We start from the raw sequence: 27,411 nt of genomic DNA, 5'->3' as shown, positions 1-27,411 counted from the left end.
TCAGGGACAATTTGTTTTCATATTAGTGTGCATTTGGAATTGCTCTTGACTATTTTAAACTGGAGGAATTTTACTCTAAAGAGCAGCTGTCAAGATTGGCACTGGGCATTATATACACTATCTGTAATGGTCCAAAGATACCTCAACATGATGCTGCAAAAAGAAGCGTCTTCATGCGTGGTCCTTGGACTATGTTCTCAAACTCAAGCTCGTCTAGGTCTCAAAGGTTTAATAAAGCATTGAGACATTAGCTGATGCATTTTCAGCCACCTACATATGGCATCCAAGACATAAACCTTGGTTCTTCTGCACACTAGCAAAAACCTTGAGGTCTAACAAGTGAAATTATTTCAATAACTAGTGTATTATCATTTGTAAGATGATGGTTGGGAGATGAAGCAGCATTCAGATAATATAAATAGAACAACAGATTTAAGAGATTGATATGTTTTTGAAGTGGGAAGGTGCAATCAGGATAGCCTGTGTCACATTGGTACTAAAATCTCTGATATCTCAAGATCTTAACCAAAAACATCCATACTCATTTTATTGTTAGGGGTTGGATCAAGACCTGTATTACAGCTGACCTATAGATTAGATCCTTAGGCAAATGCAACATGTTGCCCAAGTAATAAGGTCATTATAAAGATAATTATGTCATTGGAGAGATCCTGCCAGCAAGAGAGACAATTTGGGTATGAGTGGAATTGCCCAAACAAGCTGTCAATGTTTTTCTCTTCTCCTGGAAACTCCCCTATCACCTGATCCCACAGTCGGGCTCAGCAGCCTCCCCACATGGCCACGGTGCCAGAGGAGACAAGGGTGACACACACCATACACCCAGCCCCAGGGTGAGCTGTCATCCCCACCATGTTATCTGCCCTCCCTGTGACAGGAGCCTGTCATCAACAGCCAGGCAGAATCATCCCAAATGCTCATCCTCCTGGTACAGGGATGGTTAGGCTGTGGCTCACTGAAGGAGTTTCAGGTGCAAGTTGGTGCCTCTCTGAGCTTAGTAGGTGCTATCATAAAGCACAAAACTTAACATTATGGGGGAAAGTGCTTTGCGCAGCCATCACGCGTCAGTACATGGTGAGGATGCTGTGCTATGACGGCGAGAGAGCTGTCCCAGGACAGATTAGGGATCAAGAGATAATTTTCTTACAAGAAGTCACGTCTCCTTTGTCTCAACACTGTAAAAACACAAAGGTTTCCCTCTCCTTCTCTCCACTGGTTTGCCAGGAACCGATGCCATTGTTACCAGAGAGTGCTGAAAGTTTCCCTCATGTGCAGCAGGAGCTGTTTCCAAATGTGTTTTTCGCAATGATTGAGCCTGTCTGGTTTGGGATACTGTGGCTGTGCTTAACTTTACAGTCATATTACATGCTGATAGATCTTACTTGCTTTTATTTCACTAACAGAAAGCAACAGTATCTCACTCATGAATTATCTAAACGGTTTCAGCTCTCTCGATAATGAAACATAAATCAGGAGACAAGTTGATTAGTAGCATGCTTGTATAATATTGCACATCCACCAGCACTGGCAAAGGAATACTCAAGCCAAAAGTCACAGGCTTTAGTTTGTTTGCTTGAAATAAAACAGCTAGAAAGACACACATGTGACTTGTTAATTGTTTGTACCACAGCAGCACACAGGTAGTAGCTATAAGGTAGGTCAACACAAAGACAGAAGGATGGTTGTACTTTTCTGGGGGGAGGTGCTGAGAACAGAATGAATCTATCTTTGTAGCCAGAAAGATTCTGAAGAAGTGATGACTGTTGGTAAGACCCTTTCCTCATCATCAGTAGAGAGGCTCAACCACTTTACTAAGAGCAGATTTAAGCCTACATAAGCTTCAACAGAAAAAGGGTTAGGCTAACAGCAGTCCCCACTGAAAATCCCACCCATTATGCATACACCAGGACTGAATTAGCAAGCAATATGGTAAAATCACAATAAATCAAATAATAACGCAAACAAAGCAATAAATCTTATCTTATACATCATTATGAGTTTTAAGTCTGGCATTAAGCAGAAAATGCATTTAATTGAGATCACAGTAGAGCTTTCTTCAGAAGCATCAAACCTGATAGTACTAGTGTTACAAAACCAGGCTGTGCATAGGAGCCACCAGGCCTTGCTTTTTCTATATGAAGTTAAAAAAATCAGCAGATAAATATACCATTAAGATACTTTGTGGCATTGCCTGACCAGAGGTTTTGCCTTGAGCAAGTTTTCTGCACAATTGGGCACATGATAGGCCTGCAGATAAAAACACCGTGCTAGATACAGAGAGGAGATTTGACTAACACATACTACAATATAGGAGCAGCTATTAAGTTGTTTGGAACACAGCAGACACAGGAGACTGATAGGCTTCCAAAACAAGCTATTGTTCACTTTCTGGTGAAGAGTACGGTAAAGAAAAAGCAGCCAAACCCCAGAATCCACTGAAAGCCTAAACCGACCAACCAAACCCAACCCATGGATTGAAACAGTCAAGTTTCAATGATCTGTGAAGTTATTGAAGTGATAAAATGGAAGCAAGTGGGGAGAACACACACCACAAAGTAAAACCTTAGAGAAAGTTAGGGCCAGGTCTGCATTAGTGACAGTAACACTGTGGCAGAGAGGGATTTCTGGAGCAAAGCAAGTGGTGGTGAGAACTCGACTTTCACGTGACACACAGGGGCTGCTTCAGCCTGGCTCTCAGCGGGTTCCCGGTTTGACTTAGCACCCGGTAGCTGGAGCTTATCAGGCAGATATCTGTTGTTAGTCTATCCAGAAGAAACACAGTTTGCAACCTCCAGAACTGCCCCACAACACAGGCCAAAGCATGCTAAGTGGGGACACGTGGGTGACGGACTCCAAAAGCACTCCGGCACAGAATCACAGAATCTTAAGGGTTGGAAGGGACCTCAAAAGATCAACTAGCCCAAGCCTCCTGCCAGAGCAGGACCACCTAGAGCAGGTCACACAGGAACTCATCCAGGTGGGTTTTGAATGTCTCCAGAGAAGGAGACTCCACAATCCACCTGGGCAGCCTGTTCCAGTGCTCCCTCATACTGAAGAAACTCTTCCTTGTATTTCTTTAGAACCTCTTGTGTTCCAGTTTATACTCATTGTTTTATCTAAAAGAATATCTACATTGGAGAAAACTCCTATTCAAACTCTCCAACATGAGGTTTTTCATCTTGCAATGGAAATTCTTTCAGGGAGTGTGTTGACTGCAGCATTCCACAGTAACTAGTACCAAAAATATATATCATGAGACACACTTTAACTTTTGGTCAACCCTGAAGTGGTCAAGCAGTTGGACTAGGTGATTATCATAGGTTCTCTTTAACTGAAATGATTGTATTATATTCTTAACTTCATAATCATGCCTATCTAACCAGCTGGAGTGAGAAGACTTCATCACCATGTCTTTCAAAAACCCCATACTGAATCACTTGATTTCAGCACATATGGGAGCTGTACTGGTGCAGGAGCAAGACAAGACAAAGTAAGCTGCTGCAACACTGTGCTGACTGCATAGCATCATGGATGCACGTGTCAGATTTGTCACCTAGAGAGGTTAGAGCATTCTTCCTACTATGCATAGGGAAGTTTGGCCATCATGCTAACCAGACTGCTCATGTTGGTTTACCATTCTCATGGCATCTTCCAACTACCACATAAGAAAATAATCAAGGACCAGCAGCAGGAAAGATCTGGTGGTCATCTCCCATCAGCAAAGCTATTCTACTCTCCTCTAACAGTAATGTATGTGTGTGTGTGTCTATATGTGCCTGTGTCCTTCCCCACTCTTTTTTTTCTTCCCAAGGAACTCTTCTTTTTGAGTAAAAAGGTTCCAAGATGCACTGGGCAAAATAGAGCCTTGCAGCCCACAGGTTCCCACAGTGGGTTTGTAGACAACCATACAGCCTGATGTTTCATGCCAGTCTCTATGTTTCAGGTAGATGCTATTAAAAAAGGCAACTGGTCACAGCATTTCCTCTGAGTGGCCAGACTGTGACCACACCAAGAAATCTAAACCTCTAATCATGAATGTCTGAAAATGAGAATCCTGTGGCATGAAAAAGATGGAACACTGAAGTAAATTGTCTAAATGTCTGTAAGAGGTTAGTCTGTCATGCAGACAGACACTATTCGTCCCTCATCCTTTGCAGGTGGCCTATGGGTCATAGAGGTCTTGATACTGGACTGCTCTGAAACCTCTCTCGTAACACAATGATGGAGGAAAATTGGTTAATGCCAAAGGAAGACTTTCTTTAGCAGTGTGGTTCTTTCTTTTTGCATGTATCTCACTTCAACATTTACACATCAAATAAACACATTTTTAAATAATTGCCACTAGCTCACTGGCCAAGGACAAACTGAGCCTCCCAAGTTAATTTAACATAATTGTTTGATTTTATCTGTTTGATAAATGACGGTCTGACATGCTTCAGGGATGGTTACAAGAAAAAGAGGTCCTGAGTGACAATGCCTGCTGCCCTTCACCCTCTCACTTTCCAGGCTCCTCTCTGGACCTTGAATTTTTATTTGAGTCCCTTTCCAGCTTGGACCAAAAAGTCAAAAGGCTTTTTCTCAGACCTGATAGGCAAAGTCCCAGAAAAGCAGTACATTAAACACTAACCTGTGGCTCTAGAAAAAAAAAAAATAGGACTGGTAGTTGTTTGCTAAAGCCTGAATTAGAGACTAGCGACTTGAGATAAGATAGGCAATCAGCTCTGACTCTGCCACTGCAGACTTCTGGTCTACTTGCAAGGGAAGACATGTCATCATTTCTCTTGACAGTCCCCAGGATTTCAGGGAGATTGCCTAGCAGTCACAGGAGAAAAGGGGAAATGAAAACAGGACTCTTAAGGAAGAATGGAAGGACTGCAGGAGAGAATGTCTTGGCTTTATTTTTAACAAGGTCCACATGAGCCCTGAGTAAAGTTAGATGTGGTTACATATGTCACCTCCAGATCCTTGGGCAGGGAAACTATGACATATTGATGTAACTCAGTTTTTGCTGGTGCAAGAGTGCCTTACCTAACAGTCATGGTGTCAGAAGAAGTCTGAACAGAAAAAGGTCACTTTACTTTTTGTGCTGTTCTGTAGTTACTTGAATAACATCCTTTTTATTATTATTATTAGAATTTCTTCCTAATCTGCCTGTGCCTCAAGTGCAATTCCATTGGCCATCTTATCCCTGGAAATACATTTCCCTAGACATTTTATGCAGCAGAAAACAGATCTCAAAGTAAACCTATCAGCTGTACATTCCACTTCATGTTCAGACACTGAAGCAGCAGGACTAAGGTGGTCAGTCCACAGGACTGGTTTGCCAGATGTGCTTTTGAGGCTCACATTAACCTCTCTGACAGGTCAGGAGCAAGGCAGAACCCTGGATAGCAAGTGCTGCACTTGAGTCAATACCACTGCAGCTGCGTGGTAGCTCCTTTAGCTGTCAGTTGTAGTATCCTCTGTGACTGATGGCTAGCTGCATGGAGGAGAGGAGAGGAGAGGAGAGGAGAGGAGAGGAGAGGAGAGGAGAGGAGAGGAGAGGAGAGGAGAGGAGAGGAGAGGAGAGGAGAGGAGAGGAGAGGAGAGGAGAGGAGAGGAGAGGAGAGGAGAGGAGAGGAGAGGAGAGGAGAGGAGAGGGTCCATGAATGACTGTAAGTTTATATTATTTATTTCCTTTCTCATTTATTTTCTACAGCACAAATTCATATACAAGCACATGTCCTAAAATAAATAATTGTTCCACTACAGTTTCTCAAAAGGCTACAAAAATACCTTTTGTGCCCATATCTAGTTGTAAGAGATGGTACTTTATTCCATTGTGGAGGAAGAAAAAGGGTTTAGTTAGGATCTTCTGGCACAGAAGTTTCATTTGTTCAGTTGTTCCTGACTATGATGGCCACTGTTCTCACTGATTGGTACCAAATCCAGCAGAAGGAAAGTGGTTATGAATCACAAAAGGGTTAGATGGAAAAAGGCAGAAGAGCTGCTGGAGGGACTTTCCTCTGTTATAGTACATAGTCCAAGACACACAGAGCACACAGATCTCTCTACTTGCCTGTATGGCTTCCCAATTCCTAGACTGATACTTGGAAGCTGGAGGCAACTGTACTAAGTGCACCACTGCTTTCTCTCCTCAGTATTCACACCACCAGATGTATAGTTAACTTGTTAACCTCCGTAGCCTGAGCCTGGGCTGCTTCTATCAGTTCCACTGATGTGAGGGCTTTACCTGAGCCATTTGTCACCAAATCAACTGCACCTGTCCCCAAGCTTCTTTGTACCTTAAGTTAACAAATACTAATTGAATTGGGAATTCTTCAAAGGGATATTTCTCCCTTCTCCACTTTTCTGTCCCAAACAAAACATCTCTTGTTATATGCTCTCTTTAATCCTGACACTACTCAGAATAGAAACATAGGAAGATGGTTATTGCAGCAGAGCCTTTTCCTTCTTTCCAGAAACAAATAAAATGCCAAGTTCAAAAATGTCTTGCTTTTGGTCACAATCTTCAGGCCAGTTTACCAGGAAGCATATGTATGTACATTTTAATTTTATACAGTCAGTCTTCCTTCCCTCAAAGCAGTCCTCAACCACACAGTATGCAGCATTTGGGATCTTTATTTTCCTTCCTTTTTTTTTCCCCTCTAGAGTTCATTCTAAAGTGCTTCCACAGATATTTTTCTTGCTTTGTATTGCATTTCCTCTGTAAGCCTTAAAAGACTTGGCAACACAACTTCCCTAGCTGGTATAATACGGCCATAGATATTTTTAAATCACAAAAGCAAACCTTCCTGCTCCCCCTCCCTCCTCCCCAAAACCCATATCATGCAAACATCTCTCTCCTCCTTCTGATGGAAGTAATTTCATTATTTTAAAAGCACTTATGCAACCAACAGCAGTGACACCATGTGCATGTACATACACCAGCCTCCTCAGAAGTCAATACAGTTGTGCCCTCTCCCTACTTTCTCCTTTCTCTACCCTTTACCAACATTAATCATTTCCTTTTACCTTTTAAGTAGGTGCAGGTTGGTATCCACCATGTCTATCTTAGAGGTGAGTTTCCAACATAGAGCATGAAGTCCAAGTAGGTTGCTACCTTCAGTGCAAAAGGCATAGAGAATGCCTTTTTGGCGACTTATGCAAGTCTTGCTTCATCATGGAAGTCACTTCCTTTTAGCAGAGAAATGTTTCCCTGACCACTGGATTAACTCTGCTCAACCTCTATGCAGGCATGGGGGTCTTCATTTAATCCTTACTTTGTAGCATATTCACTGCAGTGTCACTTCTTCACAGTATCTGTAAAAGGTGTTTGCTGATATTTTGTTTGGAATTGGTTTTGAGTGGAAAGAAGATGGGGGTGGGTTTTTGTTTGGTGGGGTTTTTTTATGATCATTTATTTGCTTTCTATTCTTTTGAATGTTTTTCCTCTCTTCAGTTAGAGGGCCATTATACTTGCTGATTCTTAGGTTTGAATTCAGCACCCCTCACACAACATTGCTTCCTACTGAAGGTGTCTATATTCTCATCCATGAATTACTTTTTCTGAAATCTAGTTCCACTAATACACTTCCAACTAACAAAAGCAGTTACCCACACTATACGTACCCTGACAAGCAGAGACAATCTCAACATAAAGTGAAACACATTTCCATCACTTAACTAGGGCAATCTACCAGAGAGGCTGGATGGAGACAGTTATTTTGGATATAATACTCCCATTTCAATACTTGGTTATCTCAGACAATCCATTTTCCCTGAAAAGTTAAGTGTCAGAGGCAGAAGAGTCTCTGGGTTGGGGCTCTTTTTGTCCTTTCTTTAAGGAAATTCTTTGTCAAGCAGCAAACAATCCCAGCTTTGGGAAGGGAATTTTAGGTATATCTTTTCTTATGTTATAAACAGTTGTAGTTAAATGTACAGACTTAAGAGGAATGGTGCAACAGGCAGAAAGGAGAATTGTGTTATTCAGCAATCCTACCTTTGTCTGATAGGCTATGGGTAGGAAGAATTCTGCTGTCGTCCTCCTTCTCTCTCCAGGTAACAACATCCCCCAACCAAAACTCCTCATGTCCCCACAGAGCAGGAAGATCTTGGCACGTGGTGACAACAATCAAAGAGTGTAAAGAAAGATCTGGTCACTGTATGTCTTAGCATCCAGCAATATTGGAGCTTCTTTGGTCTAAGAAACTATAAAGAGAGCTTGGAAATTACAAAGAAATTAAATTAAGAGTATTTTGGGATGTTAGAGGTTATACAGATTCCTTGTGCAGTTCCTGCTCTCGTGTGTTTAGAGGCAGGGTGCTGCAAGGGCTCTGTAGAAGCCCCTGACAACCAACCCCTCCTCCCTGCTTTGCGATCTTGTGCTGCATGGAGTGTGTGATCCCCACTAAAAGAACTGAGCAACACTCCAAGAGCAGGGACATTGGGGACATTGGGCTAGCTGGTACCTGAAGTAAACCTTAAGTGTGAGAAAAGAGCCAGTGACACCATGGTCATTCAGCACACCCAAGGATATACCCTCCCCATCTCATTATGCACTTTAATGTCCATTAAGCATTAGCAAGTCCTGTTGCACTCTGCTTGGCTGACCTCAGAGTTTCTACTTACTTCAACCAGCCCTCTCCCAGTACTGGTGTTAGTTGTCCACTCAGTTACCCCAGTATTTGGCCTTCCTCTCTTCCTCCACAGTGTTCTCCTACACCTATCATCTGTGTCCTCTATTTCCAGACATAGTCTGAGCTACCTTTAAACACATCTGAGTCTCTCAGGCTCCAGAGCACTGGAGGAGGCAGGGAGGAGCAGGAAGCAGGGCTCTCCAACATGAAGCTTTCAACTAGTTATGGAAGGGTCGGCCTTAGGAGACCAAAAACTGAAATTTGACTATAAGCAGAGCCAGCTCACAACTATGGCAATGAATCATGTATGCTGGAGTGTGCTTTTCTGTGTTGAAGCACACAGCTTCCCCGCTGCAGGAAGAGTCACATGTGCCAGAGGGCAAAGGAGATCATCAGCTGTACAAAAGTCATGCTATGTGTCTGCTAACTTTTATTATTCAGTGTGATTTCAAGCAAGAATATTTAGTTTTCATGGGAAATGATGGAATTGGGTTTTTTTGCAAGAAGAGCAGAAGAAAACCTCTGTACACCTCTCTCTGTTCTCGGTGAAAGAAGGAAAAGTGACAAGCATATCTTATGTTGTCAAGGAAGAAAGAAAAGTTACCTCAGAACAGTGATGGCAGTACAGCCATCAAGTACAGCCTTTAAGTGCAATTTATTCAGTTTCTTCACTTCAACTTATTTTTCCCTGACTTAAACAATGCTTTCCATTATTAGAGGAGTGAATTTAGTACTCAGGTTATCTTACAAGTATTACAGAAAATACCTACAGTTTCTATAGTAACATCTTATTTGCTTTAACCCTTGCAGTCACCAACAATATTTCTCTGCCTCTACATTTGTTCAAATGGACAAGTAACACTGAAAAGACAAGAATAAATGGACAAGTAAATACTGCAGGAAGCAACTGTCAGTGTGAGACAAACTCCATATGGAGAGGCATCAACAGGAGATCTGTGATGGACCTGCAGAGGACTCTGAAGAGCACAACCCTTTAGCAGGACTCACATAAAGGTGGCATGAATACTGTGCTACTCCATGGGGTGAGATCCTTTAAGGAAAATAAGCAGTACCGTGCTATTAGCTCATTTTCCAAAGGCAGGCTTGGCAAAGGAAAACTAGCTGTGGAATAAATGTCAAGAAGAGTAAGAGCTGGGGAAGCAATGGCAAAACAAACATGAAGAACTGCCTCCAGATGTTCGGGCAGATCCTCTTTGCCTCTGATCAGAGTCGTGGAGCAAAACTGCAGCTGCTCTTGTTTCTACTCAAGATTTATATTAAAAAGGAAAGCATCAGCATTTGCCTGTCCTCCTTTGGGGTGTGCTAGAGTCACCCAGGCTCCAGCAGAACATCATCTGCACGTGGAGGTTAACATGGCTGAATCAATCTGATCGTGGATGAAAATTCAGCTGCTATCGATTCCCCAGTTACACTGATTGCCCTTCCCGGGTCAGAATGGAGACCCATCCCATTGTTCAGTGAATACAGTATTCTGTTCACTACATCAATTACCCTGACCCCAGGGGGTCCAAAAGCCTCCCTGCACACCCATTTACAGTGACAGCTGTCATGCTAATGAATCCACATTGACATTATAATTAAACCATTACACAAAGTGAGGCCTGGCGCTCAGCTGTAAGCAGGGAACACACACAAGGCCACTTAGGAGGGGTTGCCTGTTAGAAATGTGGTATAATAAGAGGAGGTATTCCTCAAGTTTTAGAAGATAAGAAACACAAGCAGAAGGTGCAAACTTGACTGGGGATTAGAAAACAAGGACAAGTCTTGAAGAAGTGACTTTTGGTTTCCCCTTTAGGGTAGCTTTTGCTAAAGAGGTAGTTTCATGACACATTAGTTTCCCAGCCAAGTCTCTTTTTTAGAGTACATCTTAGAGGTGCTCTTCAAAACAAGCAGCTCCACAAGCACAAAAATCTGCAAAGCCTCTGTACTCACCTGAGATAGAGGTATCACATATCACAACCAGTCCAAAGACAAAACATACAACCCAAATATACAACTCTTGATGTAGTGTATGTCAACTGGCCAAGAGGACCTAGGAGCAGCCAGTTCTGTTTAGCAATTTCACCCAAGTCATAATCCTCCCAGAGTTCCTTTACATGCACATACCCTTTTAAGTTTGGCCATTACTAACCAACAGTTTCACCTTATAAAGTGTTTAGATTTTTGGTTGTTTTATTTTTTGTGCTAGTAAGGGATTGGGTGAACAGAGCCAGAGCTCAGTGCAGGGACGCAAAGATGATGAACAGGCTAAGGGAGCTGGGGCTCTTTAGCTTGGAGGAGACTGAGGGGTGACCTCATTCATGTTTACAAATATATAAAGGGCAGGTGTCAGGAGGATGGAGACAGGCTGTTCTCAGTAATTGCTAATGATAGGACAAGGGGCAATGGGTATAGGCTAGAACATGAGAGATTCCAAAGAAACATAAGGAAAAACTTCTTTACTGTTCAGGTGAGGGAGCACTGGAACAGGCTGTCCAGATGAGTTGTGGAGTCTCCTTCTCTGGAGACATTCAAACCCACCTGGATGAGTTCCTGTGTGACCTACTCCAGGTGGTCCTGCCACCCCTTGCCAGGGGGTTGGACTAGAAGATCTTTCTAGGTCCCTCCCAGTCCTTGAGAGTCTGTGATTCCAAGGGATGTTGCCTTTTTCAGACCTAAATGTAGGAGGCTGGACAAGGTTGAAAGGCAAAAACATCAAAGTTTAAGAACAAATATGCTTTTTTGCTTTATCCTGGGAGTACTGACATTCCCAAATAATGTTTACAGTTATATGGCAGCCTGTTACATAAAACCTTAATAGTGACTGAAAGATTTTCTTCTAAGGAAGTATGAGTTACATGATGCAACAGCGCTCACCTAAACATAGAGTACAATCTACAGAAGGTACTATTATGAGGAGCATGGAGGTTGACAATTTGATAGTTTGAACCCACACACTTGGCCCTCAGCATCAAAGAAGCTCATCAGAAGTCTGAGTCTGAGCAACAGAGACTACAAAAGGTGCCTTCAAGTACAGGGAGCAGCTCTGGGATGATATTGCATGCTACTATTTGAGAGCATACTCTCATATCTGAGTACTGAAAAGTGCTCAGCACAATGGTATATCTCAGGCTTTCAAGTTTGAGAAATGTAAGGGCACAGCTGTCCTTCACCAGAAAGGAGAACTACCTGAACTTACTGCAAGGCCTTGGTGGTCATGCTCAAGTGATTTTGGATCTATCAGAACAAAGAGGAATCAATGATTTTCTGAGGCTATCTAAAGACTTCTACACCTCTACTGAAGATATTTAGCAGAACTCAGCTTCCATGTAACCCAACAATTCACACTGGCAGGCTAATTAAGCTCTGAAGACTTCTCTGTCTTGCTCGATCATTAAAAGATGACTGAAATGCCCCTTGTTTGTTTGTACTATTGATGAAGGTCATATGGCTTCTGCACAGACTTTTAAGATCAAATCCAACTACACCTCATAAATCTCAGAGAGAGATGAGGAAGTACAAACCAGGAATATCAAGTGGCATCATGCAGTCTTCCATGCAAATGATCAGAAGAGCTAAAAGTCTTGGGTTCCCCATTATCATATTAAGCCAGTCCAAACCAAATATTTAGTCCTGGAAGGGGATATAACCTGGCAAAGTTATGGGCAATTGGGAGTTGGACTCTGGTCAACAATTTCAGCAGTAGGTTATACTTCTAGTCTTAGTTATAATACTGCTGCCACATGAACAGAACAAGACCTTACACTTTTATTTATTAAAAATCAGAATGGTTCCTTTGCCATCCTTAGAGCTCTGCAATTCCACAGAATCTGAAGACTGCCTATAATGTATGTTGTGTTATTCTGGTTTCCTAAACTGTACTTTGAATGATGAATGGGAGGCTGAAGCAGCTGATAACAATACTAATGGTGAGAGACCAAACATGCACCAGTAGCTCAGCTGAAATTGCATAGCTGGCACAGAGCTAGGCTTGGGCTGAGAAACAGATGAAGTGTCCTGAGAGCATGTCAGCCCTCTAGCCCTAGAAACAGAGTTTTCTTTTGCAAAACATTTTTCTCCTGGGGGATGAAGCAGAGGGAAAGAAAGGGACTTTTAAAAGCCATGAACTTCATGACTTTTAACCAAGGATGCAATAACAATATCAATAGCTGAAGTGATAGCAAACAGACCAAAGGTACATGCAGTCACATCAGCCTGCTCCTCTGTGGAAGGGGAAGCTGTATAGATTGGGAGAGTATCTGCTTCTACACTTGTGCTATTTTGTTGTGCCCAGGGCAGGTCCACCTGTACATTTCAGGAGGAATTTAGATATTCTTTAAAAACACTTGACATTTTTACTATGGGATTCTTTTCCCCTATGCTCTGCCTGCTGCACCTAGATAAAAAAAGGTTCATCTTTACTCTCCTGAAGTCAATCTTGCTTTCTCAAGGCTTGGACTGTGTGTCCCAGAGATTCCTTTATAAAGGCCTATCTGCTGCAAGCACTGCAGCATGGTGCAGCAGCATCATTCCTCTGTGCTAACTCATAATATCAATGTATGTATTTCACCAGCATATTTACAGGAGCTGTGGTGTCTATCTGGTTGGACAGCCTGATGGGGCTGAATTCAATTTGCCCCAAATCCACAAGTATCAGCTAACTAGAGTATTAATATTTTCCTCATCAGAATGTCTTTGCACATGGTTAAAAGTCTAAACATTCCCACCAAGTATTAATAAGTGCTAGAACTCTGGATAAAAAGGATTCCCCTCTATTCTGGTCTATTTAGTAATTTATGACACTAGGAGAAACATCAGTGACCAAGAAAACACAGTTTTGCTGGGAGATAGCTAGTCCCAGCTGAAGCAAGACAATTTGAACTGAAAGGCTAAGTTATACGGAGGGACGAGTTAACAGGACTCCAGGATAAGATACCCTAGCAAAAAAATCCAAACACAAGTTTGTGGGCTTGCTTTTTGGTTCTTCATGTCTTAAGAACTAACATTATTCAAACACAGGATTTACTAATTCAGCACGTTTACACAACACCTGAAGCCTCTGGACACCTCTGAACTAGAATCAATCCACGATATTTGAATTTAGGCATTCAGTCAAGACAGAGGGGGAGAAAGGGGGCAAAGGAGTCAGTATGCTACAAATCTCATTTTTGCATTTCAATATTTTTCCCTCTGTGCCAGTTTTAACAATGAAGAGTGTTGCTTTTCAGCACCCTGTCCCCTTTTACAGGCAGGTCCCAAACATCCTCCCAGTGTAATCTCCCCTGCCTGAAATTTTACAAGATCCCCACAGCTCTTCAATTACCTTCGTTGGCCTGTCAAGACTCCAGCATCTCAAATTCAGTTAGCTGGTGTTTGGACCTCTGCCAAGGGCCAGCCTTTGCTCCTAATGACAGCCAGCTGAGGGGACACTGAGAGGGGCTGAATTCAATTTGCAGGCCTTCTAATCTGATTAGGGGAGCAGGGTTTTTATTTTCTCCAAAGTTTGCAGTAGCCAGGATGAATGATGGCCAAAGGATGAGCTGTCAACATCAACAAAGGCTTGGAGACAAAAGAAAAAAAATGAGGGGGTATAAAAAAAAATTTTTTTAAGAAGAGAAATGAGTTTGCTCTGATTGACAGCACAGCGAGCTGTTGAGTGAATTGTTCAGGTGACAATGTTGTGTTTGCAGAGTGTCACTCTGTGTGGGCTGTTAAAGCAGGAATGGATCCAGCTACCAGGCAGATGTCAAACAAATTCTAAGGAGAGCTTTGCTTTTTGGTTTTTTTTTTTTTTCACCTCAAACTGATCGAGTGTCCAGCCTCAAATAAATTGTCCCATCCTGGTCTAAAATGTGTAACACTGTCATCATTTTCTACTTCACAATACTCTATTACAACCACTGAGTCACAACAAAAGCTTATTAAACAGTCACAGACACTCCTAATTTTTCATCCTTGCACATCTGAAGGTTTTGTTTTACCGAGTGGACTGGAGCATCACTCAGCTAAAGGCAACACCTCTTCACATTAAAGCACTCTCCTCAAGGATATTATTTGCTTTACTTGATAATACAGCTAGGACAAAGTCTAACACTACTTTCTCACTCAGGTTTTCTTAGTGTTTGAACATCTTGCTTTTCATAATTGCCCACTCAGTTAATCTATTTTTCCTATGACCAGAACACAAACCTGGAGGAAGGCTTTGGAACTATGGCATGCTGCAGGCTCTGCTCTTCCTCTTGAGACCCAGTATGGCACATTCAACACAGCTACAGGCTCCTCTACTACCTCTGCATTTATTTATCTCTACTCAGTTAAGACAGTTTCTGAGGACAATTATTTAAATAGGAAGCCTTCTCTAATAAATGGGCACAGAGCAGGTTCAGACACCAATCCAGTGCAAAAGGTTCCATAATGCAACATCAGAAATACTCATACACTCAGGATTTCCATTCAGAAGGTTTCTGTGGTCTGGCATCCATCTTATAAGCCAGAAGCAAAGCAGGCAGATTTGGAGAAAGAGATGCCAGCAGGGGAACCCTGGTTCCAGATCTGTCATAGATTGGTGTGGAGCTGCTCTTCACTTGGTAACAGGGGGAAAGAGCTGCAGTGCTGGTCCCAGTAAGCAGTTTCTGAAACATCTCCCGGCTTTAAGGTGGACCCACCTCCAGCCAGGCCAGGCCAATCTGGTGCCTCTGCCATCACTATTTAAGAAGGTAAATCTGAGCCAGAAGAGGAGGTGGAAGTGCAGTACAAGATGGAGGTGACTAAACAGACCCCACAGTCAAAGAAGAAGGGAGGAAGGAGGAGCACTGTACCAGAGACCCTCTATAGCCAATGGGGACAACACGGGCTGTGCCCCTGCAACCCGTGAAGGGCAATGGCAGGACTGAGAGCCACCAGCAGCTCTGTGTGAGTGCACCTGGATGGGCAGGAGACTGTGTGAGGAGGGAGCCACGGAGCAGGCTGTGCTGTAGAGCCTGCAGGCCCCAGAGACACACACAGGGGGTAGAGAGGAGCTGCAGCCCTCGGGGTGAACACACATTGGAGCAGCCCACGCAGGCTGCCCGGCCTGTAAGGGACCCTACAGAGGAGCAGGGAGGCCCAGTGAGGAGTCCGACTACCTTGAGGAGAGGCAAATGGCAGGAGCCACTGGGAAAAGACTGACTGAAACCCTCATTCCCTGCCCCCCTGAGCCGTTCAAGTGGAGGGGAGGAGGTAAAGACATCAGGATCAGGACTCTGAGCCCAGGAAAATGGGAGGAGTGAGGAGAAGGTAGTCTCAAAGGGCTGGTTGTGCTCTTCATCACTGTACCACTCTGTAGTGTTTTCTATTTGTTATGTTTTGGGGTTTTATGGTTTTGGCTGGTGGAAGATTAAATTAATTTCAGTTTTCTGCCCCAAATTGAGTAATTTTGTCTGTTCTGCCCAGGGCCAAAAGTAGCAATTAAGCCCTTCCTGTCCCTAGACAGTTCCAAAGGCCCTTGGTACTTATGGCTGCTCATGGTCCTTTGTTCCTAGATGAGCCTGAACCAGGACAAGATCTGACCCTGTTATAGCTTCCTTGACTTCAATATTTGAGTGACATCAATATGATTCACAGCCACATAAAGACCACAATGACTTCAGCTATCCATGGAAACATCCGAGAAGACCACTTCTTCAGAGACAGAACTTCTGAAGTTCTGAAACTCCCAACTGGAAAAGTAAGAGCCTGGCAGCCCCTCAGAGTACCTCTGAGAGAGTATATTGGTTAGAAGACAAGCTCAGATAGCTCATAACACCACCCTTTCTCATTGCTCTGTAACATCCACCACAAAAGATCACTCTCTCATCCTCTGAGCACATCAACTGGTGAAGCAGCATGAACAGACGATTTTGGGTATCAGCCTTGAGCAGAGGACTTGAGAGCCTGAAAGAGCAGCAGGGTAGGACTCAAGACATCACCACCACAATAGCTTCACCTGAGCACATGAAGATAGGCATAGGTTCAGAGATGAACAAGCAGGCATGGGTCATGTCCCAAGAGCTGCACAGCAGCCACAGGAGAAGGAGCTCAACGTCCTACAGGTGCATAGCACCAGAGTCTTGTGAAGGAGAACAAAGGAGTTGCATCACTGCCTGAAGGCCTGAAACTGTGTGACTGGCATTAACATACCTTCAAAACAGGCCTCAAAAAGAGAAACAAGCAGAAACCCCAAGGATTGTGTATGATGGAGAAGAGACTGCTACTGAAACCACAGAGAGAGGCAGAGAGAATTAAAACCAAAATGATAATAATTCTCCTATTCTCCCACAGGCAATAGGAGAAGGTGTGTAGAAGCTGCTTTTGTAGCCAGAGGCTTACTATGCTAGCAGTTTTGACTGACTTTGGCATCTGAACTATTCCTAGGCACTCACCTCAGGTAAGACTTCTCTTAACTTTGTAATTTGTGACAGGGTATCCCTCAGCCATGTGCAGAGCTCTGAGGTGTCTTGTGCTTGAGAGTAGAGGCTTAGCATTTGGGATGTAGCTTGTCGTCTCCTCGAGGATGTGCTTTCTGCCTCTGTCCATATTTGAAGCCTCTGCAAAAATGAATTTGTGTTCACAAATGCTCAGCTGGAACCTATTAGCTTGTCTGCAAAGATCCCTGATGGTCCCTTGCTCTAACCTCCCTCAGTTCTTGCATTCAACTGGATTAGGCTGTCTCCACAGAACATCCTAGGGCTAAAGGGCCAAGCAAAATGTTTCTTGCAATCACTCTTCTTGAAGTCTTTTCTCCTGTCTATCTGGGGCCTCTGTGGAGCCAGACAGGAGAGCTGACAGCAGGGAAGCTGCCTGTGCTGTGCCCTCTGTTTCCCTTGTTAATGCTCTGGCAGAGAAGAATGAGAGCAGCCTGACAGAGGTGCAGAGGGGTGAATAAGCAGAGATGAGGAAGGAGAGGGGAAGACAAAGCTCAGATGAATGAGCAGATACAAGAAAGATAGGAGTAGATATGGACACACAGGCACATAGGGCAGCAGCTGGGAGGATAATTTTGGAACAGGAGGGGTACAGAGAAGTCTCACTGGCCTGCTAGAGCTTGGAGTCAGCATCCTAAAGTATCACCCTTTCCTCTCCTGTCAGAGGATGCCTGTGAACATCTTACTGCCCCTTTACAGTCTAATAGCAATAATACAACTCTGCTCTCTTATAAGTTACATCATGAGCTCAGCTAGTGCAAGAACCATCGCAGACATACAGATCCCACTCTCCCCGTGGGACGCAGGCAGGGAAATCAGTGCAATGGTACATACCCACCTTTTACTATTCTCAATGTACTTCAAATGCTATATGGGTAAGAAATTACAGTCCAACTGACATATTAGTGGAAAGGAAAGGGTGGAAAGCCCACTGACCTGATGTTAGAAAGTAGCAGAATCACTCATGTTTATGACAAATAACCCATGCTCTTTCAACCTGAAAAAGCCATAACATTTTCAAGAAAGCAATATCCTCTGTGTGGAGAACAGTACCATATAAAGGCAAAAGAGGCAATTCCTTTCATGGCTCGCTGAGATATTTTGATCCAAGCCTCACGATAGACTGTGCAATGACACTCACCTGTGCTACTTCATCACTTTGTATCTTTGTTAAGAATAAACTGATCAAAAATGGATGCTGTGCTTTTGTATTGGCCTCCATCCATTCAAAAACACTTAAAAAAAATGACAGAACTGTAGCAGCCCATCAGTGATGCTAAGGGTTAGATGCCAAATGGCCATTCCATATTCTAGATCTACTTTTGAAGTACAATAACTCCACTAGATAACAAATGCAGATGGAAAAGGCAAAAGCACCAAACATCCTAAAAAGCCTAAGGATGACAGAACTTCAAAAGATGCTGCATTTTGAGGCTATTTAATGCAGTTACACCATGGGAACGTTTGGCCCATTATTCATAATATCCAGAAGATGAAGACGAGTAACACACTTAATTGAAATTCTTGTCAAAATGAAAAATTAATTATCTTCCAAAGATTCTCTGTCAAACTGTCTCTTTCTATTTGCTACACAGGGGCAATATCAGCAAAATAGCTCTGCAAGTCCTTGCCACCAGCAAGTATATTATATTATGTACAAGTAACGAATGCAGAAGGAGCCAAGTAGGAATTCTGTGATGAGGAAGCGTTTAATCGGAAAATACCTGCTCCAAAAATCAAGGCTGGTTTAGGAGAGTGTGGGAAAAGCTTTAGGCATTGCAGTCTGAGCATGGTTATCTCTGCTCAAGGGGAAAGTTTCTGAGAGGTAGGAAGGGTTGTCACTGAACTACAAGATGACCCAACATCCCAGGTACTCTCCCAGCTATGGAAATTCTAGGCTCTGTTTTGAGTAACAGCAACAAAAATCTTTGCTCAGAGGAAGGACTGTGGAGTTGTTAGCTGTTTTGGATTCCTGCTGCCACTGCCAACAGCCCAGAAACTCTCAAGGGAAAAAAGAAACCAAGGAGAGAGACTTTCACATCTCAGGACTACTGAAGGATAGTACAATCATTTCATGTCCATCCCTTTTCTTAACCAGGAAAGCACCAGCAGCTCAGGCAGGACTCACACCTCTGAAACTTCACGACCTCTTTTCCACAAGAATGGTCAAGGAAAGCTGAACAGAGCACTCTGATAGCAGGCACAGATTACTCAAGACAGTGGCAGTCCACTCAGACCCAACCAGGAGTAGCCATTCAGTTTCTAAGTCTTCCTTGAGCAGAGATCTACACTTTCTAATCATCCAGCTATTTGCTTTCTTCCCTGCCAAGCACCAGCCCCAAGACACAGAGAGAAAGAGCAAAGTCCCAACTGCCTGTTCAAGGCCCCAGTCTACCAAACCTAGAGCATAACTAGAGTGGAGAAAGACCCCTGGCTTTTTTCACTTGCGCCACATTATCACAGAAAGGTGGATTAGAAGTTATCTCAGCTCTGCTTTCTTTCAGAGCTCCTTGGCAACACAGCCACCAAGATATAAATACGCACACACAAAAATTCACAGCAGGCCTGTGTGCACGCACACACACAAGCCAACAGGCAAAAGCATTTCAAGGCATTGGACAGATATGGCCAGGAGGCAAAGGACTCTTGGAAATCCTGGGAAGAAGAGAAAAATGGCAGATTTTTTTTTTTCATCCTCCTATTTAATTTTTTAAGAGTAAAAAACCAAAATTGACCTCAGGAAATAAATAATTTCACAGCTGTCCTACCTACCAGCAGTGAGTTCCACACAAACTGGAAGGAGACAGGTACAGTTTCAGGTCTTGTATTGTGTAAAATACAGTTTAAATAAAGAAGACTCAGTTCTGACTGAGGTAAGGCTGACAAAGGACCAACTTAATCCCAGTACTCGATACTTGACTGATTAAAGGGGTGTAAGCAAGAGAGTTCTCCATCCCTGAAGGCAGCAGACAATTAGCATTTCATGGACCATTTATTACTCTTCTACACCTTAGGTGGCTGTTAGCACTTGCACCAAAGCCAGGGCTAAGAAGAATAACGCTCAGGTATCAGTGTTTGTGTTCAGCTAAGGTAAATGCACAGTAGAACAATATACCTTAGGCATCCTGTGCAAGAGGGAGACCAACATGCTGCTGTCAGTTACTACACTTGTACTCAAAAGTGCCAAAAGAACCCACTGCATCAGGTCCCTCTTGCACAGCAAGCAACAGCACTCACCTCAGTACATAGCTCCACAAAGTCCTGAAAGATTTTCTCAGCAAATGACAGGGTGAAGGCTGCTCACCCCAAGCTTCTTATAGCCTCGTTTCTTCCTGACTGGCTCTGGGCAGGGAGCATCCTCACCTGCTCCTTGGATGAGAGTTTTCCTACAGGTGATGGGTGTTGATGCAGACAGACACCTGGAACAGATACTCTTTCTCCTAGGTCAGTGGGACAGGGATTGGGCAAAACATTTAGGGATATCCTGGCTCACAGTACTTGTTCCCAGACATCTAGGAATTTCTGTCGGCTTCCTAATGAGCAGCACTAGATTGGAGAGAGGAGTAATCATGTCAAGAAAGGAGTGCTTGGAAGGTCTTTGGGCTTGTGCAAGCTCTTCCCTCACAGCATGAAGGAAAAGAATGTTCATCAACTGCTCCTATATCTCTCTCTTTTCTTTCTGTCCAAACTGTTTACATATTGAATGTTGCACAATAAGATGAAGAACTATTTATTCTGAGATGTCTATATTAATGGTTCTTAAACCAAGAGCACAACTTATTGTGACTCAGAGTCTGGAAACCCTTCTGTGGCTCAGCTTTATTATTGTGAGCAGCATTTCTGAAGTACATGTGGCTCCTGTGGTCTTTGAGGAAAGCACAAATATAAGAGTTTGCAGTGGAACGTGAAAGTGCTGCAAGTGGAACCCATTCATTGGAAAACTGAGGCTTCGGGAGGGCAAAGAGAGGGAAAAATCTCATGGATTTGTGTTATCTGACAGGGATTTTTAGAGAGGGAACCATCAAACAGAACCAAATTTATTGTGAAGCAAAGAGACTCTTGGTCCATCACTTGCAAACATGTGCAAGTCCCCTGATTGCCCTGCATTATGAGGTGTTTTTCTCCCTACAGCTTTAGAAATCTTCAACACTTATATTCATGCCAAGTTTTGAACCTAGTCTTTGAATCCAGGTATAAATACTGATTGTGAATGTAACAGGACAGAGGGCAATTCTTTGGGAAAATGTCATTAGAGCTTTCTCCTCGGCTCACTTCCTTCCCCTCCCCACGCAGCCATGCCAGCGTTGCGTATGTCTACTCCTGGATGGTTTTTAGGCAGTCTTTCAGACCATAATCCATCTCTTCTGAGATGAACTGCCATTTCCAGATGTTATGACTGCCCTCTAACATGTCTCCTTCTGGTCCTGCTGGTCCCCAGGGTCTCAGCCAACATCTGTCTGGGTGAGCTGCTCCGCGGTCCCTTTCAGTTTATTTTGTGGCAGCTGATATCCTGCAGAGTTGATACTTCACCATGAAAGAAGATCAGACTCTTCCCTTAACATGAATCTTCATTAGTGAATTGCTGTATCACGGTCCTTTTATGTTTAATCTCCTCAATTAGTTCAAATAATGAATTTACTGCCAGGAAAGTTTACAAAAGCAGGTCATTTTAAATAAATACTCACTGGGTAAGTAGTCCCTAAGTGCACTCAAACCCTGCATGTGCTCACCCCAGCAGGCAAAGAGCCACACAGAGGGCTCTGTGCAGCCACTGCCGCTCTCCCCATGCTAGACATGGGCAACGAGGGCTCCGAGCTTTGAGAAATCCCTGCTTGTTATTTGGGAGTCGAAAGAACTGCTAACAGTTGGTTCCTAGGGGAGCTGCAGATGTTACTTGTGGACATATTACCTGTAGTCTAAAACTCACCTTCCTTTTAAAACTCTCACAAAAAAGCAGAGCACATTTACATGATAATCAGCAAAGGCAGAAAGATTTGGAGGAACTAGGTACTACCATTTGGTCTTAAGCTATCATTCACTGACAAAGCAGTGCATTTTATTCCTGTGTTTTGTGCACAGACCTTGGAGGTAAGCTGTTTTCAATGCTATACTTTCCTTACAAATCTGGCTTAAGTGACAACTGAGTATCTTCAGGAAATGTTCTTTGTTCAGTTAAATAGCTTATCTTCCAAAAGCTCTGAAATTACTTGGTATTTGGAAGATGTTCCTTCCCCAGTATCAATGGCATGCTCACCTTCCTGCAGGTTTCTGCTCTGATTATTTTCTTTTTATCTACAAAAGTAGCTAATTGCATACATTTTTAATGTAAAGTTTTAACAAAGAGACTAACATTTCCTGTTTAGACATCTTCTTTGAATGGTTAAAGCATTTTCTCTTCAAGGAATCAAAATGAATACCTTGAGTCTTCCTTCAAGCAATAAAAGAACACAATAAAATGAAACAGGGAAAGAAATACTTTTCCACATTTCCTTATACTTTTCTGGTAGGCTGATGCTGGAAAACCACAAGACGATGAGGGAAAGAACTTACCACAGTCTCAACTGTCCTAATTTTCCTGTAGAGCCAAAGAGAAAAAGAAAGAATAATTCTAAATGTGGGTTTTTTTCTAATGAAAACTTGTATTTTCCTGTCAAGCTCTACCGGGTCTAGTTGAGGACAGTAGCCCTATAACTTGTTATTATGATTTTGAATATCGAGTGTCTCCACTGATGTCCCAGCGGGTAGCTTGCTGTGTGTGGCAAGACCTCCCTAATCGCTGCTGGATGTTGGAGTGTCTTCACATTTTGTACACCTGGACCCACTTGTAGGTTTGCCACGTACTTTTCACATAGGCTTCATCTTTTTTTCCCTAAAGAGATTTTTAGAAAGGTATTTTAAATAATCACGGTGCAAACCAGAGCGTTGAGGGCTTGGCCCTATGAAGCACTGCACAGGAGAGAACGTAGAGCCCTCCAGTACCTTGGTGGGACATCTGAGTGCTTCAGAAGTGCCCTGCTCAGGTGTCTGCACAGAAGAGCAAAGATGGGGACATGGCACTTATGCCCTGTGTCTAAAGTTTAGAAAGGCGAGTGTGGATTCAGAAGCAACCAGAACCTATCTCAATAACATAACGGTTTTTCAGAGTAGCCCTTAGACTGCGGATTTACTTGATCTTTATTTAAATGCTAATGCCAAAATTATTAGAAAACCTACTTGCTGTCTCCTGAGTACTGCTCCCAGCCTTGGATGAAAGGTCAAGGTTGTTATCCCTCATAATCCATCATGAGGAATTTTCAGACCTTAGGCAACGATGCTTTGGTCGTTTTTTATGCCACCTTAAGCCCCATGGCTGCATATTGTTTTCCAGGCAAGGATAGCAAACAAACCCATTAGTACAAGTACCTGCGACCTGGGTCAGGAAAGCCTCATCCTCCTATATACAAACATACATATATATATACCTAAATAAGACAGAGAGGGTGAGACAATTTCTCAGCAGCTCTTGAAAGAAAGCTCTTTCGTGATGAAATTTTTACTTAAGAAAAGCTCCTAAATCAATTGCTCCCAGGCGAGAGGGGGAGGAGGGAGGACGAGGAGGGCTGCATTTTCTCTTCTCAGCAGTTTCCCATCACCCTTCCCCCCTCCCTCTCCTCCCCATCACCAGGTTGCAGGCAGTCCCTGTGTCCAAAAGAAAGAGGCTGCCCCATGACAGGGCACCTTGGTGTGTACCATCAGGCAGTGAGGGCCTTGGCTGGCAACGCTGCAACATGGAGCGCCAGTCGCTTTCCGCCACGTTTCCCTCCAGTGGGCCGAGAGCAGGGCTCCCATATCAGTTTAGCATACCAGAGACTTAGAGGGGCTTACCAGGCTGCTCTGTTTAGGGGATAAAAGATGGGAGCTTGGCAGGAATAAACATGTCACTCGGGGAGCCTGCTCTGCAGGGCCTGATTTCCCTCTCGTGTCGGCTTGCCGCTGGCGCAGCTTCCCAGATGCTGCAGCACTAATCCTGATTTATGCTGAGCTTCACAGTGGGTGCAGGACCAGTCCCTGGTGCTCAGGAAGAGGGAAAACACGTCTTCCTTGTGCTGTCAGGAACAACATGTGTAAATAAAGCAATTTTCTAGCTTCTTGAGTGGGGACACATGGCTGCACACATGTTTGTGAAGCATCGTTTAACACTGCTGGGACTCACTGCATGTGTCAGGGAGCCTGGTAATCCCACTGGGAAGAGGAACCACAGGGGTGAGCTCTGCTCCTTTGATGCTTCCCCTGAGGTTGGGTTAGCAAAATCAGCCATGATTTTGAAGCAGCTCTGGCTAGAATCACCTACAAGACATGTTTTTCAGTGAGTGGACACCTGGCACTTTCTGCCAGTGAGTTGGCTCACGGTGGCTGCACCATCCCCAAGAGGTGAAGTGTCTTGCAAAGTGAGCGGAGGGCTGTTCACATACCTTCCCAAAGGGAGGACAGGGAGAACGAGGTCATTTATTTATGGCGGCTCCCAGATGCTCACAGGAGAGATAACAGAGCGTCGAGCTGGCCCTTAGCAATATGTTTGCTTTCAAACTGCTAACTTTCCATTTACAAAGGGAAGGCTGTCATCACTGTTTCCGTGTTGTTTCTTTACACTGCTTTTGGATTTTTGGTCTTTTGCTAAAGAGAATAGCAGGGGGGAAAAAAGTTCCCAAGACTTTACAAAGGGTCTCAGTGGGCTTCCCAAAGATGTCTGCTCAAGAGGACAAGTCGTCCTTCACCATCAGCCCGAGGGAGCCAGGAGCATAGAAACAACACTTCATCCTACCAACCGTCTCCATTGGACAATGCACAGAGAAACATCTCCCCCAGATCTCGATGGGAAGTCTACCAAGGGCAAAGCCCTCCTGGAGTTTTTTTTGGAGGGAAGTTATCTCTCTCCCCCCTCCCCACCCCTTCTCTCTGCTCAGTCGCAGTGGCACGATTCAGCTCGATCCCCGCGCTCCCCGAGAAACTGCAAGGTCCCTTGCAGATGTTTGGTAACACATCAACGGCACAGCCCAAAACAACGTCATGAAATTCCCCCCCAATCTCCCCCAGACATTACCTAATTGATAAAGTGGCCGCCCCGCGCCGCAGCAGCTCCCTCCCCAGCTCGTGCGACACAGCCGGGCTCTGTTCCCTTTCGCCATGACATCATGCCAGCACTCGCCGCCCATGCATCATGCTGCCTGCAAGCTTCCTCTTCCACCCCAGATAAACACGGCCAAGACAAGCTCCCTCAGCAATAAAAGAGAAAGAAAGGAGTGGGGAAAAAAGAATAGTAATAACTTCCCTCCCTTTGTGCAGCTTCTGCCCCAGGCCCTCTCTCTTGCCTGGGTTGTGGTGAATGCTGCTGGACCAGGGCTTGGACATGGAGCCTGTCTGAAGTGGCCTCTAGCCTTCTGCTGTTTGCTGGCAAAATCCAGAGAGGCTCAAGAATGCAAAGGTTTCTGCTGTAAGTTCCAGACACAAATACCAAAGTTACTCTCACTTATACAAGTGTGCTCGCGTCGGCGGAACTTCCACAGGGTCAAGTATGAGACCAAATGAGACCGTCCAGCGCAAACTGGCACAGAGCTGGCACAACCTAGTTGGTGGGGCTACAGTTAAGTTTGCAAGATGTTTGGTTTACTGTGTGCTGCACCTAACACAGAACTGGAAATCAAGGTTACACAGAGAGAAAAATGTGTGCAAGTAGGTGTAGCAGGAACAAAAAGTCATTTTCTTCTTTTCTTGTTAATAGCTTTTGATTCGAGATTCCCTCCCAACATTGTCCTCCTCGATATATAATCTCTCCCATGAGCTGAAAGCTGAATTCAAAGTTATCCTTTACTGTCTAGCCCATAGATGTCATGAAAAAGATAGCAGTGAATTCCCTATCATCGTTATCATCTTTACTTACAGTGGGGCTTAGCAAAGTTTTCACACAAATGTAATTACTGAGACTCGCTGATCAAAATTAACTCTAAACCCCTGTGGAACTGAGCAAAAATAATGTTAAAAAAAGTAGATCCAACTATCTGAAAAGTGTTCTTTTCTACATTATATGTTTTACATAAAGAATTTTAGCTTTTTAAAAGAATATGTTTCAGTTCAAAATGTCTTTTTTTTTCCAAATCAAATGCACTTTTTGAGTTCTAAAAGAATCTCCCCCCAAAATCATGCAATATAACCTAAATATGTGCATTTGCGTGTGTATGCACACACGTGTAAGTATGCAGAGAGGCACGGAGAAAGTGAGAGAGAACTCACCAAGAAAAGTAGCTCCTTTTTTATTAAAGTCAAAGCTAACCCTGAACAATTTTTCCTTCTGGTTTCTTAGTTTAGATATGAAATAAAAAATAATAGAGGTCATCTCTTCACTCCTCTTACACACAATATCCTTTACTTCCTCTCCTGACAAAAACCCCACAACGCATATCCGGGCTCTGGGGTCTAAATCTGCATCTATGAAACACTGAAACAGTAGATTTTGGAGCCTAAAAGCAAAGGAGAAAAGAATAACAGTGTTTTTCTTCTGTCAGTGCTGATCAGGTAATTAACTCCCACATATTAATTAAAGGCATCAATTGCCATGCACTTAATACAGCACGCTGTGGGGTTTTGTGGGATGTTTAATGAAGTGGCAGCTCAGTCACAGTAACATTCCTGATTCTGAATTTCTCTGGCTGCAGAGAGTAAAGTGGTTTTACATCCAAGACTGGGCTGCCACAGTACTTCTCTTGCAAGAGACATGAGAAATGGAACCACAGCTCAAGATTGGGCTGCTGTAGGCAAGCTGGCAGCGCACACGACACCAACACCACCTTCCTCATTAATGAATCTTTCTTAGTGAGAGGGAAATGTTTCACTGTGGGTGTAGGTTGCTCTGAAGCACGATCTGCCCAGCCTCAGCCATGCCTACTGAGTACAGGTTCAGCCCAAAAGGTTGAAGCCCTTCAATATGGAAGCACTGCAAGGAAGATCATCACATCTGCTTGCATCTTAAATCCCTTGGCGTTATTCTCTCTTGCTGTAGGAACACAGGACAGATGAGAGAGACACAAACAAGATTTTATTTTCCTCCTCTCTTTCTCTCTCCCCCTCACTTGGGAAGAACATGGCTATAACTCCACCGAGGATAAACAACCCCACAGCTAATCTTCCCACTCCTCAGGACGGTTTGTTGAAATTAGTGAAAGGATGCAGACGCTGCGCAGACTGCTCGATAAGAGTTATAAGCACTGGTTTGTTATTACTAAAGAGAAGGAGCATAACTTTGCTGTCTCCAATGATTTTAAAACAACATTCTCCCTCACAGCTATCTCCCTACCTACTCT

This window comes from Colius striatus, chromosome 5 (assembly GCF_028858725.1).
Source record: "Colius striatus isolate bColStr4 chromosome 5, bColStr4.1.hap1, whole genome shotgun sequence".
Taxonomy (NCBI): domain Eukaryota; kingdom Metazoa; phylum Chordata; class Aves; order Coliiformes; family Coliidae; genus Colius; species Colius striatus.
The sequence above is the reverse complement of the archived record's forward strand: the minus strand, read 5'-3'. Positions refer to the sequence as shown.